This window comes from Schistocerca gregaria, chromosome 4 (genome assembly GCF_023897955.1).
Source record: "Schistocerca gregaria isolate iqSchGreg1 chromosome 4, iqSchGreg1.2, whole genome shotgun sequence".
Lineage (NCBI taxonomy): Eukaryota > Metazoa > Arthropoda > Insecta > Orthoptera > Acrididae > Schistocerca > Schistocerca gregaria.
In genome coordinates, this window is record NC_064923.1 from 442,439,065 (window position 1) to 442,457,412 (window position 18,348).

The window sequence follows — 18,348 nt, forward strand, 5'->3', positions numbered from 1 at the left end:
TCTTCAACCTGATGCGTCGATGGGATGATTACCTCAATGCTCACGGTGATTTTGCCGATTGGCAAACCGCTGCTTGACTGTACTGCATTCGAATGCACACTTTTTGATCGCTCCTTATACACGGAAAAGCGAAAGAAGCTGATACACCTGCCTAATATCTTGTAGGGTTCCCGCGAACACGCAGAAGTGTCGCAACACGACGAGGCATGGACTCGAATAATGTCTGAAGTGGTGCTGGAGGGAACTGACACCATGGATCCTGCAGTGCTGTCCATAAAGGCTGTGGAGATCTCTTCTGAACAACATGTTGCAAGGCATCCCAGATATGCCTAAAAATGATCATGTCTGGGGTATTTGGTGGCCAGCGGAAACTGTTTCTGGAGCCACTCTGTAGCAATTCTGGAGGAATGGGCTGTCGCATTGTCCTGCTGGAATTACTCAAGTCCGTTGGGATGCACAGTGGACATGAAAGGATGCAAGTGATCAGACAGGGTGCTTACGTACGTGTCACCTGCCAGAGTTGTATCTAGACGTGTCAGGGGTCCCATATCACTCCAATTGCACCCGCCCCACACCATTAGCCTCCACCGGCTTGAACAGTCTCCCGCTGACATGCATGATTCATGAGGTTGTATCCGTAGCCATACACGTCCATCCACTCGATACAATTTGAAACGAGACTCATCCGACCAGGCAACTAGTTTCCAGTCATCAGCAGTCCAATGTCGGTGTTGACGGGCCCCGGCGAGGCGTAAAGCTTTGTGTCCGTGCAGTGATCAAAAAATAGTCTCTTGTCGGTAGCTCGTCGAAGGCCGTTGCTCGCAATGGAATTCTTGTCTCACTAACACTATGTGTGCGTGGTGTATGCAGATGGATCCAAGTCTACTGAAGACGCTGGTCTGGCTTATTTGGTGTTCTGAAGCAAACAAGAAGGCCTATACAAGCTGAATCCACGCTCCACTATTACGACAACCGAGCAGAGTGCATAGATGTCCACAGCAGACACAATAGTCGTCTTCTCTGATTGTGTGTCAGCCCTACAACTAATTAGAAACCATCATAGCAGTTGTACCAACCTCGACATCGTATTTCGGGTGGAGAGGAACTGTCGCAACATCGTCGTGCTTTGGATGAAAGGCCGCTCGGGCATACCTGGAAATGAATAAGCAAACGCCCTGGAAAAACAGATATCTTTGCAAGGTGCTATCAGATATGAATTACTCCTCCTCAGAGATGAGACACCCACACTCAGAAAGCGGTTGTCCTCGAACTGGCAAGACGAATGTTCGCAGACATCTAAAGTCAAAGGCAGTCCCTGGACACCAGTTCATCCCACGATTCCAAGAATACCACTGTGTAATAAGGCATAGACATCAAGGAGCTGTATAACGCAGCAAGGCTGAAATTTTATCGTTGGCAGTTCAACAAACACCTCTATCGGCTCAACCTAAGCGCCACCCCTCTATGTGTTAGCGGTAGATGAAGAATTTTTAAACCATATATTTCTACAGTGTCCTCGGACCATGTACCACAATAACGTCCTTTCAGTTAGTCTTCAGGCTCTTGGTCATCAGTTGCCAAGCAGACTCCAAACACTGTTAGCATTCAACGATAATGCAACGTACAAGCTACTATACAAGTTCGTCAACAGTACCAGCATCAAAACATACCTCCCTATCTAATGCTCTTCGTAATTAGAACCTAGAGGAAGACCAAAGCTCAATTAAGCGACTATATCCCCATTTTCTACTATGCAGAATATGGAACGCTCAGCCTCTAAATGTATGTCACTACGTACCTCCTATGTGTACGTGTCTATATACTGGTTATCTACACACGTCGCTGTAGTATACAACTCTGGTTCTTGTAAACTTTTCTCCTGTTCTGTCTAGATCAGTGATTCTCAACCTTCCGCCATTACCCTGAGTTGAATCAGACATTAGCTGGTACCACCACCCTCCCCTCCCCGACATTATCACCAACTTTAGCATCTAACTAAATTGTCAAATGGAAGACTTTTCTTGGAACAATTTTATTTATAATATCATGAAAAATGAATGATGTTTAGTTTGTGTTTGTTAGAATGAATGACGAAGGAATTCATGGCGCTCCGCAAGTGCTACCCACAACTCCTTCTCAGATAAGAAAGCTAACTATCCACAGTGAGGATAGACACTTATTACAAAACATACTTCCACTGCATTACTCCTCTCAGTTTCAGTACTTGCTTAACCTGCACAAAGCACCTGCTCATCCGTGGCGCGTTCGTTGTGGGCGACCGATTTCAGACGACAATCTGTCGCTCGTGTGTGGGCCCTTTCAAGCGCTCTGTATTGTCGACGTCTTCTTCAGCGGACGTACCCGAAGAATGCGGCATTCAGGACAGTCGCGGTCGTGTGTTGTGGGGCGATCGTACTACTCTTTGTCTCTTACAGCCGCCGCGAGTTCGTTTCTTTACTTTAATAATTGATTTCAAGAGACAGATAATGAATCTGGTGAAGCTTCCTGAAGAAGTCAGCCGAACATTATTTATTTAAACTTGTTATCAGCTGCACAAAATATATAACAAAATCACATTGACATATTCTTCCATCGCTTTGTGATAGAACAGTTTGATATTTAATGATAAAAAATTATTCTGACGTACGAGACGTGCGAGAAAAGTAATGAGACTGATTTTTAATCTACTAAAGATTTTATTTTTTTTCAAACAACAATATTGTCCGCTTCTAAGTAGTTCCCTTGAGCAGCAATACACTGACCGAGTCGTTGTACCCAGTCTCGGTAGCAGAGCTGAAAGTCTTCAAAAACACAACCTCAGTGACGGCGCTCCCAAAAATCATATGACACCTGTACAGAGCTGAATCTCGGACATAGCATATGAAAGGGATGAACACACCGGGCAACCAGGAGTAGAATACCACAGTGTTGCCAGATCACTCGCAGTGTTGTCAATCTCATTACTTTTCTCATTTATTAAATTTACACAACGATTCACTTGCGAGGAATAAATAGCATGTACGCACAAGGCTGTACCAACGGCGTGGTGAGATAGGTCCCAACTAGGGCGCAGGCACAGTGGGGGGGGGGGGTAAAAACTGGCCAGAAGTAAGAGACGGCATAAGATTTATGTGGGGAAGTGACGTGGGTTCCCTTACCACTCAGGTTACTGTCTTCCATTTACGGGAAGAAGCCCCCATCTTGGCTCGAGACTGTAAAGGCACACTACTGTCACAGTTATACTTGCAAAGTGTCCTTTCCACCAAATACCATCATAAACAAACGTATACATGAGGCGAGGTAGTCGCGAAGGTAGGAAGCAAGCAAGGAAATGTGAAGCGGACATAACTTTCAGGATATTTGTGACAATGTCAGTGACAGCAGCATGTTGTAAACGCATTTGCAACAAATCAAATCTGATAAAAAAAACACCTATATAGGGGCCCACCCAGCTAGCCGCGCGGTCTAACGCGCTGCTTTCCGAGCGGGAAGGCGTGCCGGTCCCCGGCTCTAACCCACCTGGCGGATTAATGTCGAAGTCCGGCGTGCCGGCCAGCCTGTGGATGGTTTTTAAGGTGGTTTCCCATCTACCTCGCCGAATGCGGGCTGGTTCCCCTTATTCCGCCTCAGTTACACTATGTAGGCGATTGCTGCGCAAATATTGTCTCCATGTATGCGTACACCATAATTACTCTACCACGCAAACATTTGGGGTTACACTCGTCTGGTATGAGATGTTCCCGGATGGGGTCCACTGGGGGCCGAACAGCACAATAAACCTGGTGTTCAGTGTGGGACGGCGGTGGGGTGGGTGGACTGCTGTGGCCTGTTGTGGGGTTGTGAACCACTGAGGGCTTCGGCGGGACGAAGACTCTCCGTCCTTTTTAGGTCCCCGGTTCAAATACACAATACACTATATACTATAGGTGAAAGAAGACAGCCAAATTTAGCTGCCTTTTCGAATTGACTTCAATGATGGAACCAGCGAAGTTTCTTCGCTCAAAGGAAAGATATGCAACGTAAAATTATCAAAAAAACACACACAAATCCTAGAAGGAGATATAATGTCAGTTCATTATTACAGGCTATTTCTTTTATACCTAACTAATAATTTGTGCACTAGCAATAATTCATAAAGAACAGGAACATATAAAATCTGTTTTTTATTACATACTAAATATGCTAAATCCAATGCACAGCACCTGTCATGAACATTAACATGCCGTATAGACTTTTTTTTACTTTCACTTTCTTAGAAAGTTTTGTGGTTCATTTAAGCTGTATTTTTCAACAATGCTTCAATTTTATTAAAGCTACTTACAAAATTATAAAATTTGCTAAATCGCTGTAAAAAGTAGCAGGAAGGGTAGTTTTTCGTGGTGGTGTTTCGTGTGTGAGTGTGTGTGTGAATGTGTGTGTGTGTGTGTGTGTGTGTGTGTGTGTGTGAGTGAGTGAGGGCGCTGGTGGGGAGGGGAGGAAGCGCAGACTTGGCAGTTATGGCAGGGGCGCACAGCATTACCTCACTAAGGCTATCGGTATGCGATGTCATCTACTGGCCTACACTCGGCCGTGGAGCACACAACAGCAACGTTCTTGACCATTGTGGCTACCGACATTGCTTGAAACTCACTGTTCTGTTACCTTATTGGCCTGTTCTATGAAGGACACTTATACACAAATTGCTTTGCATTCACGTCTGTTCAGAATAATGTATCAAGTCAGCCAGCCATTTGATGCGTTCTTCTATACAATGATAATGCGTGTAGAATCATTAGAATCGTTACAAGTGGCACTGCTGTTCCCGTAGGGCATTGGCCTCCCGACGTACCACGGCCTGGTTCTACGTATAAGACGTCGTTGTACACAAATGGTGAACGGACATTGTAAAGAAATCGTTTATATGGCGTCAGGCTATCTGAGAGTTAAAATACTCTCGAGAAAAATTAGCGTGAATAATATATTAAGATAACAATCTCTGAATAACCTCATGCATAAATGCAGCTTAATAAGCAGAATTAATGAAATTAACAACAAGTAAATAGTTAAGTCACAGCAATTTTTAAATGTAGCAATACACTACAAAAATTGGGTTATAAGTACCCCTGCTAATCATTAACAATTAAATGAAACACAGGAAACATTAGTAGCATCTGAAGGGAACGACGCTGATGAAAAGAATAATGTTTTTAGATGTCCCTCACCTTACAAACTTAATTTTATTCAGCATCCAGCTCGAATTAACCAGAAATATACGGAAGAAAACAGGCGTTATATATTTTCTTTCTAATGCTGTATGGGGCGAGTAATAACCAAGGAAAGTGCAAGTGCCAGCGATTCAAATCCCACAAGCACGTCGTCTCAAAAATAATAAGATCGTCATGGCAGAAATTATTACTAGTAAATGGTGTGTATAACTTTCAATATTTTAATTTAGCTGGTATTATGACATATGCTTACCGTAGTACCACGGAAAGCTACTCGAAACGGACTGCTCTAGTTCATGATTCCGGAATCGAGCTTAATACTAATCTGCATTTCGTTCACAGCATTACGCATAGAATAATTTCTTTAGCTTCCTTCTGTATACGTAATTTTCGAGAAATGCATTTCTTTCAGTAATAATCCTTTCTCCTCGTGGATGAGGTCAAAGACCATCACTTCCAATTTCTCTTGTTAATACTCTGACGTGCATGAAATTAATACAGCTAGCCATTGATATACTTTTTTATACTTGGCATGCTTGAACGTCCTGAAGTGCTGTAGTTGAAATTGTTTCTCATTTTGCTATGAATTGTTTTCATTAAAAATAAGTAAACCTTGTTGAAGAGACATAATCTCATCTGTCAGGTGTATAACTTTTGTATTAATGGTTCCGCAGCTCAGTCCTAAGGCGTATGATGGGTATGATCCAAAATATTTTATTATTTTTTTGACGCCATTATGTACCGTTTGGATGCCTATCGTGACATAGCGGTACGTATGAAGAGAAAACAGTAAGATTCGAAGAAGTGGGTTCATGTTAAAACATAAATTATCACGATGGGTAAGATTTGATGTGAAGGTTGTTGTACGCGAGCGATACTTACAGATAGATAAAAAAGAAAGTTCTTCGATATAAAACAGCGAGTATGAAATAAATATGATTTCGGAACATTTTGTAATAGAATATTACACCGCCATGAACAAAATTTCATTACTACACGCGATAGGTAGCTAAAACAAAATAAAACATATGTTCTTGTTGAAACAGTAAATTCTATCAGGAATAGCCCTAACATTGACAAAACTTGCGTCAAAATTCAGAGACGCACGTTAGTAAATTTAACGCTCAAATGACTAAGTTACGAAGAGACCACATTTCACATTCCTGGCACTGCTGGTAATGTTTATATATCTCATTACACAGGGTGATTCGGTTGACCCTATCTATGTGTTGTGTTCTATGCAACTTCAGAAACGATAGCAATTTTTATATGAACAGGACATTTTTGTAAAAAAATTAACGTTACTAAATTTTGTACTGGGCTATGTTCTCGCTGGAGGTCACGGTTTTCGAGCTATTCTAGAAAGAAGGCGTTTGAAGATCAATTTTGTACATTTTCCTTGAATAATTCGGAAACTATGGCTTCTAGCGAACACTTATTCTGCTACAAAATTTAACCACATTAAATTTACTACGAAAAGGTCCTCTTCATTTTTATGTAGGACTAACAGTTTCCGATCAGCGAGGGAGAGAATATGAAAATTTACGCCTGGTATTTGAAGGTACTGGTGATTACATAAAAACCATCCGTAGGCGGTTGGGAAAGTAAGTCCGATCGTTCGTGAAATGGAAACTACAGTAAAAATCAAAAATGTTTTATTTGATACAGTTTGTTACACCTTTCAGCTGCTTCTTTACACAGTCACAGCTCCGACTTAGACATTTGTCGTAATGTTAAATCAATTTTCCAAACCCCTCGTCGTAAAAGACAACTGCCTGTGCTTTCGGCCAATTCTCTAGCCTGATCTATAGTCCGTCGTCTGTGCCAAAATGTAGTCCTCACAGCCAGTGGTTCATGTGAGCAGAAATTAACATTAGAGAGAACCAGTTCGAGGCTGTATGGTGCTTGATCATACACTTTCCCATCGAATACGCTGCAGAGTGCAGTGTGCAGCCGAGAATTGTCACAGAGACTGAAATTCATGACAGGTATGTTTTGTGGGGTTGCATGAAATCAGGCGAAACCTCGAGCGGATATTCATTTTTGGCTTAGGACACACTATTGCTGTAGACATCTTTACGCGCTACTGTGTGCTCAGAACTGATAAGAGCGAGGTGACGCAATCGACAGCTATAATAGAGACACTGACCAACACATCTGTGCAAAACGTCATCCGATTTTCACTGTCCTTTCAATTTCGTGAGCTATCTGACCTCACTTTCAGAATAGCCCTCGTAGGATCAGTTCGTTGCTCGCCTGCCTGTCTGTTTGTGTGTTGCCTCTGTGACTGTTAAAAACCCTTTTCATTGGGAACAGACAGACATACAAAGTTGAAATTTATGTCACCTTCTAAGGTCTATCGTCCGTTGGCGGTGTAAAAATTGAAACCTCTAAGTCAGTGTACTCAAACGATGCGGCCATTTATGTCACATATTTTTATACTCGCAAACTCCCTGATCAAAACCTGTATGGTACTTCCCGTTGTTTTAGAATCATGAAATTTGAGAGAAGGAAGGATTCAAAGTTCAAGTACAGGGAAAGAAATCAGTAAATTGTTAATTTGCAACTATATCAGACAAAAAAAATATTTATTTTGCCATTTTTACCCGACATCAAACTGAAAATTAAAAAATTCTCGAAAGTCTTGGATTCCCAGAGACCTTACCTTGCCAGTATCAATGTCCATTACTGGCAAAAATCGTAGAGTTTCTCGATTCCCAGGATGGATAAACTATGTATATGCATAACTAAGGTTGTATGGAGCCCCTAGAGCGCGAGAACTAATCGCACGTGCACAGTTTTTTGATTTTTTTAAAATTTTACGTATCAGCGCTGAAAGATGAGTGTATATTGTGCAGCCTTTCTTCACCACCAAATGCACAATATTTGTACAAGATTAACGTACAGCAAACGGTTATTTTCTACCCCACTACACATAACAGAGAAATACTTGTCACTCTACTTTGATAGAATCGATTTCTGGAACATGCATCAAATACTTACACTGACCCCGTCTCAATTATAACATGTTCACACACTGTAGAACTATTATTGTACTTAGTAATGGTATATGCTAACTAGCACGTTTGCGTAGTCTCACAAATGACTTTGACTTTTAGATGTTGGAAAATTAAAGAAAAGTGTTTTTTTTAGATTTACAAGCTGTTTTGCGCTGATATCTTTACACAGTGAAATAAATTTTCCACTATTACTGCCTTCATTGAAATAGAGAATGTGGAAAACATAGGAAAAAATCTCGGTGAATGCCATGACTTTTTCCCTTGTATTTGATGTATATTTTCCTCCAGTCCACATCTCCTCAAGGTGTAGATGCTTGGGTTTAGTAGTGCATTAGTCTCTAGTTATATTTCAATGGAGCTGTTCTTTCTAAGCTATCAGCACTTCCTATCAGATTAATTTCTAAAGTTAAAAATGTTAAAATTGATATGTCAGACCAAGACTCGACCTTTGGACCTTTGGACCTTTGCCTTTCTCCAGCAAGTGTGACAGAAAGCAGTAGAACACTTGCATGCGAAAGGCAACTATCCAAAGATCGAGTCATGGTCCAGCACACAGTTTTAATCCGCCAGTAATTTTCATATCAGTGCAGAGTGAAAATTTCATTCTGGCTATTAAACATATTTTCTGATGTGATGGATGAGGACTGTCTGGTCCCAAGTAAAATGATACATAATGTGATAAACGATGACTGTTTGGAAAGTAAGGCCCAATAGGTCACAAAATGGAAACGACAGTGAAAACCCAGTGAATCTTTTCACAGATGTGTTGGCAGTGCCTCTGGTACGACTGCCGATCACGTCACGTCGCTATTTTCAGTTCTGAGCACACCGTGAGCACTTAAAAGTGCCTAGAATAATAATGTACACCGGCAAATATGGACACCTGCAGCGAGGGTTCGCCTGATTTCATGCAACCTCACATAACACACCTGTAGTGAGTTTTATTCTTCGAGACAATTCTCGGCCGAGCACTGCAGGGGCCATGAGGACGCTACTGCAGCGTTTTCGGTGGGAAGTGTTTGACCACCCACCATACTTGTACAACCAGGTTTTGGCTCTCACTAATGTTCATCTCTGTTCACATGAACCGATGGCTATGAAGACAACACTTTGGCACAAACAACAGACTGCAGACCAGCATAGAGAAATGGCGGAAACCACAGGCGGCTACTTTCAACGACGAGGGTATTAGATAGTTGGTACAGAGCTGCGACAAACGTCTAAATCGGAGCGCCGACTATGTAGAGAAGTAACTGAAAGGGGTAGCAAAGTGATGCAAGTAAAAAATTTATGATTTTCACTGTGGTTTCCGTTTCACGACCGATCGGACCTTACTTTCCGAATAGCCCTCGTATAAATAATAAGAGATGTACACATTAAACAATTTGTGACATTTCGGTTCTGTATTATTTAAAAACATAGGGTTACGCAATATGATACATGGATTACTGAGAAAGACAAACATAATGACGATTAAATTGAAATTAATTGTAAATACGGCAAAGTCTATTGTATAGCAACAGGAAGCTTAGCGTAAAAGGAGGGGAAACGTTAAACATCCAGTGCCAGTGAGATCAAATTCAAAGGAAGTGACATCGGTTTCCTCCGAGCTGACATGATAACGTGAACCACGCACTCTTATTAATGTTAAGTGCAAACCCATGTATGATCAACAAAAAGCAAATGGCGGAGAATATAAATCTTGTCGAAGAGCTTGAAATTAAAACAATGTTAGTAGTGCAGAAAATTTGCCTTTCTTAGAAGTGTGTGAAATTATTAAAGTGGCTTGTGTATTCCAATGACACAAAGTAATTAAAATAAATGTTAAAGGTTTAGACTACATTTTTAAAAGTTGAGTGTAATAACAAATGACTCCTGTGACAGTGAGTACGATCCAGCCTACTGGGATTTCACAGGCAGAAACAATAGAGGAGGTGGTGTACAACTCTTAATTACCGGTTGAGCCTCAGTTTATTACTTTAAAACTCAGTCTTCTTCGGGTCTTGTAAGTTTTTAATTGTTTGGCTATTGCATTTCACGCTTTTAAACAGAATGGCGTGTTGTCTTGGAAATTGTCTAGTTGCCCTTTCCCAGACGATTGGGGAAATTCCGTATATTTGTGCTTTAAGGTTTCGTTGAACTGTAATGTTAATATTCATAGGTATATTGCAATTTTTATTTGGAATTTAGAAGTATCTTTCTGTCATAAATGAGAATCAAACAGGTCGAGTCTACGGGAAATGCTTCCATAATTCCCATTCCGCCCGAGGGTCGTTTCTGAAACTCTTAAGTTCAGTGACTTCTTTGGTAGCATGCTAGAACATTAGGTGACGGAGTTTCATCCCCTTTCCCCTTCCTTAATAATCAACAACGGAACACAGCTGTATACTATATGCGCGCTTATCACGGTTATCCTATTTAAAAATATAGCCGCAGCTCTCCCATATTGCGCAGGAATGGTGCAGACATGCAGCGTTGAAGGTAATAAATTGATTGAACGTTTTGATGCCTCCTAGCCAACGATGTGAGAGGAATATTTTTTTCTCTAATTTCCAATATTACTGTTCACATTTTCATTTTTCATCAAAATTTCACGCATATTCGTGAAAGTGAGGTAGTCATAAATAGATGCTATCACGCAATGTGATCCGGGCTAACACGGTGTTGACAGCTCCGTTTATGGAAGCGTCTGCTGCTACGGACAGAGCGCTGCTGGCCGCTCGATTTGCGTCTGCAAACAAGACTTACGTCGCTTGGTCCCTCCACAGCCGTTGTAAAATAGCGGCGAAGGCGGTTGCGGCAGCAGCTTATATTTAGCACAGACTGTTCGTGGATTTGGAAGCCCGTCAACGAAGGCGAAGGGCACCCACAATTAATATCCTCATAAATTTTTCGTCCTCGTGAGACAATAGTTTCGAACAGCAGTTCTTGTCTGAGACAATGGAAGTCAGTACTGTTTAAACTCCACAACCTCCGTGTTGATCATAATAATAGGAAATTTTCATACGACCTAATCCACTGATTTTCTTGAAGAACTGGCGATGCTGGGCTTCTTAAAAACCTTATGATAGTATTTAACTTCGAAATATTCTCTTATTGTTCATATAGCCTTGTTAGCACAAGCACACATGATAGTTTCTTTCTATATACTTAATGATTAACAGCTAATCTATTAAGAGATGGGTGTAGACATCCCTAGATCATGTAAGCTAATGGTTTTACGGTTAATAGCCAATCTACTGAGAAATCGGTGTATACATCATTAGGTAGCCATATGTAAGTTAATCTACTGAGATGTCAACACAGATATCACTAGATAGCGACACGTAGGTTAATCGTTAACAGTCGATCTACTGGAAGGCCAGTACAGACACCACTAGATAGTTCTACTTAAGTTAGTGACTGATAGCCCAACTACTGAGATGTCGGTGCAGACACCACTAAGTAGTCCTGCGTAAGTTAATGATTAATAGTCCATCCACTGAGAAACCAGCACGGGTATCGCTAGGTAGTCATATGCAATTTAATAGTGAGAAGTCGTTACGTTATTCGTTTCTACAATACGCGAGATTCAGTGAAATAATATTTGAGGAAGAAAACCCCGAAAAGACCGTGAATAAATAATATTTCCTGGAGAAATAATATTTGAACTAATATAAATTCTAGAATGAGATTTTCACTCTGCAGCGGAGTGTGCGCTGATATGAAACTTCCTGGCAGATTAAAACTGCGTGCCCGACCGAGACTCAAACTCGGGACCTTTGCCTTTCGCGGGCAAGTGCTCTACCAACTGAGCTACCGAAGCACGACTCACGTCCGGTACTCACAGCTTTCAGGAGTGCTAGTTCTGCAAGGTTCGCAGAAGAGCTTCTGTAAAGTTTGGAAGGTAGGAGACGGATACTGGCAGAAGTAAAGCTGTGAGTACCGGACGTGAGTCATGCTTCGGTAGCTCAGTTGGTAGAGCACTTGCCCGCGAAAGGCAAAGGTCCCGAGTTCGAGTCTCGGTCGGGCACGCAGTTTTAATCTGCCAGGAAGTTTCATATCAGCGCACACTCCGCTGCAGAGTGAAAATCTCATTCTGAAAACATCCCCCAGGCTGTGGCTAAGCCATGTCTCCACAGTATCCTTTCTTTCAGGAGTGCTAGTTCTGCAAGGTTCGCAGAAGAGCTTCTGTAAAGTTTGGAAGGTAGGAGACGGATACTGGCAGAAGTAAAGCTGTGAGTACCTGACGTGAGTCGTGCTTCGGTAGCTCAGTTGGTAGAGCACTTGCCCGCGAAAGGCAAAGGTCCCGAGTTCGAGTCTCGGTCGGGCACGCAGTTTTAATCTGCCAGGAAGTTTCAAATATAAATTCTGTTTAAATGTATAAACAATAGTATCAACTGAAATGTAAGAACAAGCAATTAATTCTTCAAGAAAACTAAATCCAACTTATTATTATAGCTACCTATAGTTATTCAGATAGAAATAGCTCGATATTTTAAATCAAATGTAGGATTTGGGCGCTCGTTTATTTGAACAGGTCGGTTCAATTTGCGCACAGTTTTAGTTTAATCATACCTAATTGAATCATCCTCGTCAGCCAGTCTTCAGTTTGTCCTCTTTTTGACTACAGTGAACATGTGAATTTCATTACCATCGGTTTTGATGTTCTTCCCAGGACACTATTTGGGTTAGTATTCCACAAAAAAAAGCCGTTTACATGTTACATGGATTCCAGGGAGATCAAGGGCCCTTGAGATATTGTAGCATTCTTCGCTGATCTTGTCCAGTCTAACCTGTTGACATCTTTCTGAGGTCCTCCATGATTCATGACAACTATCGAATGTGAACATTCACCGTCGTCTTGGCAGGAGGTGAAGGGTGAAATCTCTTGCCATAGAGACGTCCATCAGGCCATGAGCTACTATCAAGAATGCCAAGCTGCCGCCTCTCACTACAGAGCTGTTGTCTGAGACGTCGCTATCAGAAGGCGTAGGTTAAAATTCAGATCGACATATTCTGGGAAGCTCCTGTTCGACTTGTCAACCTTACCCTGTCAACCTTCTTGACTGTATACCGGCTTTTATTCTTATTGGCCTTTGAGCACAATTGTATCTTTGATGGGACTGTCTGTTAAAGTAAATATTACTTACCGGCGATGGTTGGATTGCTATCGTGGCCTGTGCTGAAAGGCCGAATTTCTTCTGGGATTATGTGTATTTATACTTATGGTTTCTTTTTTAATGAATGGTAACGCATGAGTTAGTTGGCATAGATGTGGGGCGAGTTGCCGTAGCAATGCCAACTGACCCCATACCTAACTATGCCAGCAGGTCTCATGGCGATATCAAAAACGAAATGCATATCACAAAATCCCAAAAATCAGAAATAATAGATTATTATACGTGAATGCAACCACAGTTAACTTTTCTTTCGAAAACCGACATCAATAGAGCCTCAGTTCTATCTACAGGGTCGCCAGAAAAAAAAATTACGAAGAAATAGGGACCTTTCCTTCGCGACGCTTCCAAACAGACTGAAGTGACACTGAATGGTGCACATTTGCTTACACTCCCCACTAGCACGCTGACAGCGCTCTAACTCCACGGTGGCAGAAAATAGAAGCTGTGTGCCATCTAACCCCTATGCGAAATAACCCCGATCTTCCCCACGCTTTCGGAACTGTAACAGTAAATCAAACCTGATGCACAACGCCTCTCTTGTAGCATCTGCACTGGAGTTGGCTGAGCTTCTTCGTGACGCCTTCGCGGTTATTAAATGAACCAGCAGAAAACGCGCTGCTCTTCTATGTATCTTCTCTATTTCCTTTATGAATCCTATGCGGTACGGATCCCAGACAGACGAGCAATATTCCGGTATTGGTCGAACGATCATGTTGTAAGTTACCTCATTTGTGGGTGGACTACACTTCCTAAGGATTCATCCAGTGAATCTCGGTCTGGCATCAGCCTTTATCTATCACTTCTTTCACCTCTGGCTATGTCGGTTAATAAGAAAAACACTGGGATGCACCATGGTTCGGATTCCACGTTGATCTGTAGGTCCTCCTTAAACTGGTTGAGTAATTCAGCTCAATGGGGCCGTGCCTAGTGAAGCACTGTGGTGCTCAAACCCATCTTCGGGATGATGACTTCTTTATTTTACTTGCTAAGATGGACAGCAAGAGAAATAAAAAGAAGAGTAAAATCGGCCTACAGCGCCTTTGGTAAACTGAATACAGTTTTGGAACTGTTCTTTCTATGGATCTGGAACGAGAAGTGTACGATAAAAGAATTTTTAACGCGACAACCACTTAAAATTGTTGATGATAGGCGAATCTAGAGCAAATTGGAATGGAAAACGTAATTAAGATTGTCTCTGAGAGGAACTAGAGCTGATTAGGACATTTGTACCTATGAATAGATGGTAGATGGACCGAGAAATTTCTTTCCTGGGTTACAAGAAATTAGAAGTGGCCGAGTCTACGATCTACTAGGAGGTTGGTAGATGAAGGTAGAGAAGATGGAGGAGCAACATGGATGCATGTAGCTGAAGATCGTAATGCATGAAACAGTCTGGAAGAGGTGTTTATCCACCAGGGCATGTCTTATGTAGATACTGATCGCATCTATTATTTAAATATTTCAGCTTTTACTATGCTAGTACGTTAATATGCAGGTCACAATAAATATAAGTAACATTAAAAGATCTGGAAAGTGGTAAAGAAATAGCAGAAATGTGAACTAAGTGCTTGATTATAGCAGAAAATTTTCTGGTGTATTCCTACAACTGTTCTTTTTCGAACCCGAGGATCATTTCCCGTCTGCAAACGCGTATAAAGAAATTCAGCGCAAACTGTCACTGGCTTCCTTGGATTGCAGACCGGAGTCATGGATATGCCGAAGATTTTGAATTGAAAGACATTCAATTCAAGACTCCTAATGCACTGTGCCTAAGAGCAGACTTGGAAAATTTCGGAAGCCGGTCTTCAGAGTGAACTCACACTCCTCAGTTCTTTTTTAAGTACCACTCCAGTGGTTCTCGTATCTGTAAAATTAAACAAATAGCGTGTCTCAAAGCGTCGTGTTAACATTCACCTCTCTCACCTTCAATCCGTGAAGGGGGAGAGCCTGTAATATTTGTTGCCCTGTACAGCATGCTCTTCCCTGTTCATTGCAAACATTTAAAGAGAATAGATGCAGACTTGGCTGTGGATGTTCAAGTGTACCAGTGGCTCGCAGCCAGCAGTAACACGTGGTTTCATTAAGCAGAGACCACGACTACGGCACGCCTGTAGTTCACGTGCGGTGCGTCTATTCCTGGTGCTGTTTACATGGCGTAGACGCTTGTTTACCCACGCTCCATGGCAAACACACTTCATCTATCGCCGTACCGCATGTTAGGGAAACCGAGGGACTTAGCAAATCAAGCTGAAGTAATACGTGTGCAGGGATGAGCAGGCGCTCAAGATTGTGCAGCTGGACGTAGTCCTTTGCTTCCATTCTCCAATGCGTACCAACGTTGTGTTCCTGTAAGAAAATTTTTAGATACGGCATTGTTTTCTGTAAAAATCATAACACATTTTTTTGAAATTTCTGATGGAACATACATAGGTGAAACTGACCATCAGAGCTCTCACAGAAATTTCGAGAGTATGGTTTTAACAGTACGGAAGATTGAATGTTGCGTGGATACAGATATCCGATGATAAGCTATTAGAAAAAGAAGAGAGAAACAGCTTCTTATAGAAATTTACTTTAATGCGGGGTGACAACTCACCCTACCCTGTGCTAGCCCGTGTTTAGGGAGCTACTGGTATGTACGCCTCATCCGCTTCAACTTCGCATGAGGCAGAATAATATTAACACACTTGTATGTTATTCCTGTTCCGATTCTAGGAATATTTTAGTGAAGCCGAAGGATTTTTTATGGCTTCCCAAGCACCCAGTTTCAACAAAACGATTACGTCATTTATGTATGGCAGGCCTTCCGGGAGGACCTTGATCGAAGCCCTCACCTCGTGGTGGTGCGGTAGCGTTCTCGCTTGCCGCGCACGGGTTCCCGGGTTCGATTCCCGGCGGGATCAGGGATTTTCTCTGCCTCGTGATGGCTGGGTGTTGTGTGTTGTCCTTAGGTTAGTTAAGCTTAAGTAGTTCTAAGTTCTAAGGGACTGATGACCATAGATCTTAAGTCACATAGTGCTCAGAGCCATTTGAACCATTTGAAACTTGATCGAACTCTGTACGAAAATTGTGCTACTTTGATTCTTCAAACCAGAACACATCTCGGCCACGCTCTGAACCCATGAATCTTTGCTACCACAGTCGCCAACGCGTGAAAGCATAATACGTGACTGAAAACTTGTTTTATTTTCCTACAAAAGAAAGGGACAATTAGGCCTATAGTATCTTTGAATTTTGAAAGCAGTAAGATCCTTTTTGAAACGCTCACTATATTTGTACAATATTTTAGATATTTATGTGTTTATTCTGGCGTTAGAGGTGTCAGTACCTAAAAAAATACCAGCTCTGTTTCGAAGAAGCTGTCAACTATGCTCTGACTGCTAGACGAAACAGTTCGAAGGAATAAGGTAGTCATCTGGTGGTTGACATATTTATGAGACAGTTGTGGCTAGTAGTCATGTTGCATACTAGGTATTAAAGTGATAACAAGAATATTTCAGCTAACTATTTCTGACACAAATCGTTCCCATTTTCGCAAAATAAAATAAATATAACATTTACGAAATTAAAAACGACAAGTGCAGTGTCTCGTGTTGAACAAAATTTTGTGCCGGTCCCAAAACTGGTCTTAGATTTTGCGAGACTGTAATATTTCTGAAGCTGTGCAGAATTTAATATAATGATTAACATTAATTCACCTGGTGCGTGTAGGTTACAGTTGTATATCTAACACGTGATGATTTGCTCTGTAGCATCAGTTGAATGAAAGTTACTTCTGAAAGGAGTAGTTTCATTAAATTTCATTGTTGCATCATGAAATTCTCTTGTTATTTGAAATAATTTTGGAATCAGCGAAATGACTAGATCCCCTGTGAAAACTATTATCGTACCACGTAGTTATAATTAAAGCGCAGATTCTCACAGAGGTACAGCGTCGGCTGTAATTATCGTATGGCAGCGGAAGTTGGTAGATATTTTAATGCGTTAATGCGGAATCAAATTACACTGGAAAAAGTTAGTTGCAACTGTGGCCATCAGATGCAAATCCGGTGCGGCGAATGCACAAAAGACATACAGAAACGTTTCCATAAGTACGAGGGTCGGTCAAAAAGTAATGCCTCCCATTTTTTTCTACTTAAAAAATTTAAGTTAAGTGAAAAATTTGAATTTGGCGCCATTCCTCAAACCTTCTTCTGCAATCCACTGCAGTAGTAACTTTCTGTGTCAACAGGTGGCAGCACAGCAGAAGTTTGTAAGATGGCCGACATCGACGTTCGTTTGAGACAGCGTTGTGTGAGTGAATTCTTGAATGCAGAAGGTGAAACGCCCATACGCATTCATGAAAGACTGAAGAAGGTGTATGGTGTTGTGACAGTGGATGTCAGCACTGTTAGACGATGGGTTCGTCGTTGTAAGGAAGCTGAAGGGCAAACACCGTTGACTGACGAAAACCGGAGCGGCAGGCCGGTGAGTGCAGTGACTCCACACAACATTCAGCAAGTTGATGACATCATTCGTGGTGACCGTCGGGTGACTGCAGATGAAGTGTGTCGCATTATTTCTCTTAGTAAAGGCAGTGTGATCACGATTATTAAACAATTGGGGTACTCAAAAGTTTGTGCACGGTGGGTTCCAAGAATGTTAACCGATCAGAATAAAGAGGCAAGGAAAACAATAGCCTCCCAACACTTGCAGCGCTTCCGTTTGGAGGGAGATGAGTTTCTGAAAAAAATTGTGACCGGGGACGAAACATGGGTGCATTTTTTTGAACCCGAATCAAAGAGGCAGTCAATGGAGTGGCGTCACACAAGCTCGCCGAGGAAGAAAAAATTCAAAACTGTGCGATCGGCAGGGAAAGTTATGGCAACAGTTTTCTGGGATACAGAGGGTGTGATTCTGGTTGATTTTTTGGAGCAGGGATGCACAATAAATTCTGTTCAATACCTCACAACCCTCAAAAAA

At 41.7% G+C, this 18,348-nt stretch overlaps 1 protein-coding gene and 2 non-coding genes across 3 annotated transcripts in view; all 3 read left to right on the top strand.

The window, feature by feature from the left end:
- Positions 1-18,348, top strand: part of LOC126365814 (uncharacterized) — a 59,992-nt gene that overhangs the window by 21,001 nt on the left and 20,643 nt on the right. The window lies entirely within an intron of this gene.
- Trnas-cga (transfer RNA serine (anticodon CGA)) lies at positions 12,164-12,240 on the top strand. Its single transcript has one exon. It is a non-coding gene; the product is annotated as a tRNA-Ser (tRNA).
- Positions 12,464-12,540, top strand: Trnas-cga (transfer RNA serine (anticodon CGA)). Its single transcript has one exon. It is a non-coding gene; the product is annotated as a tRNA-Ser (tRNA).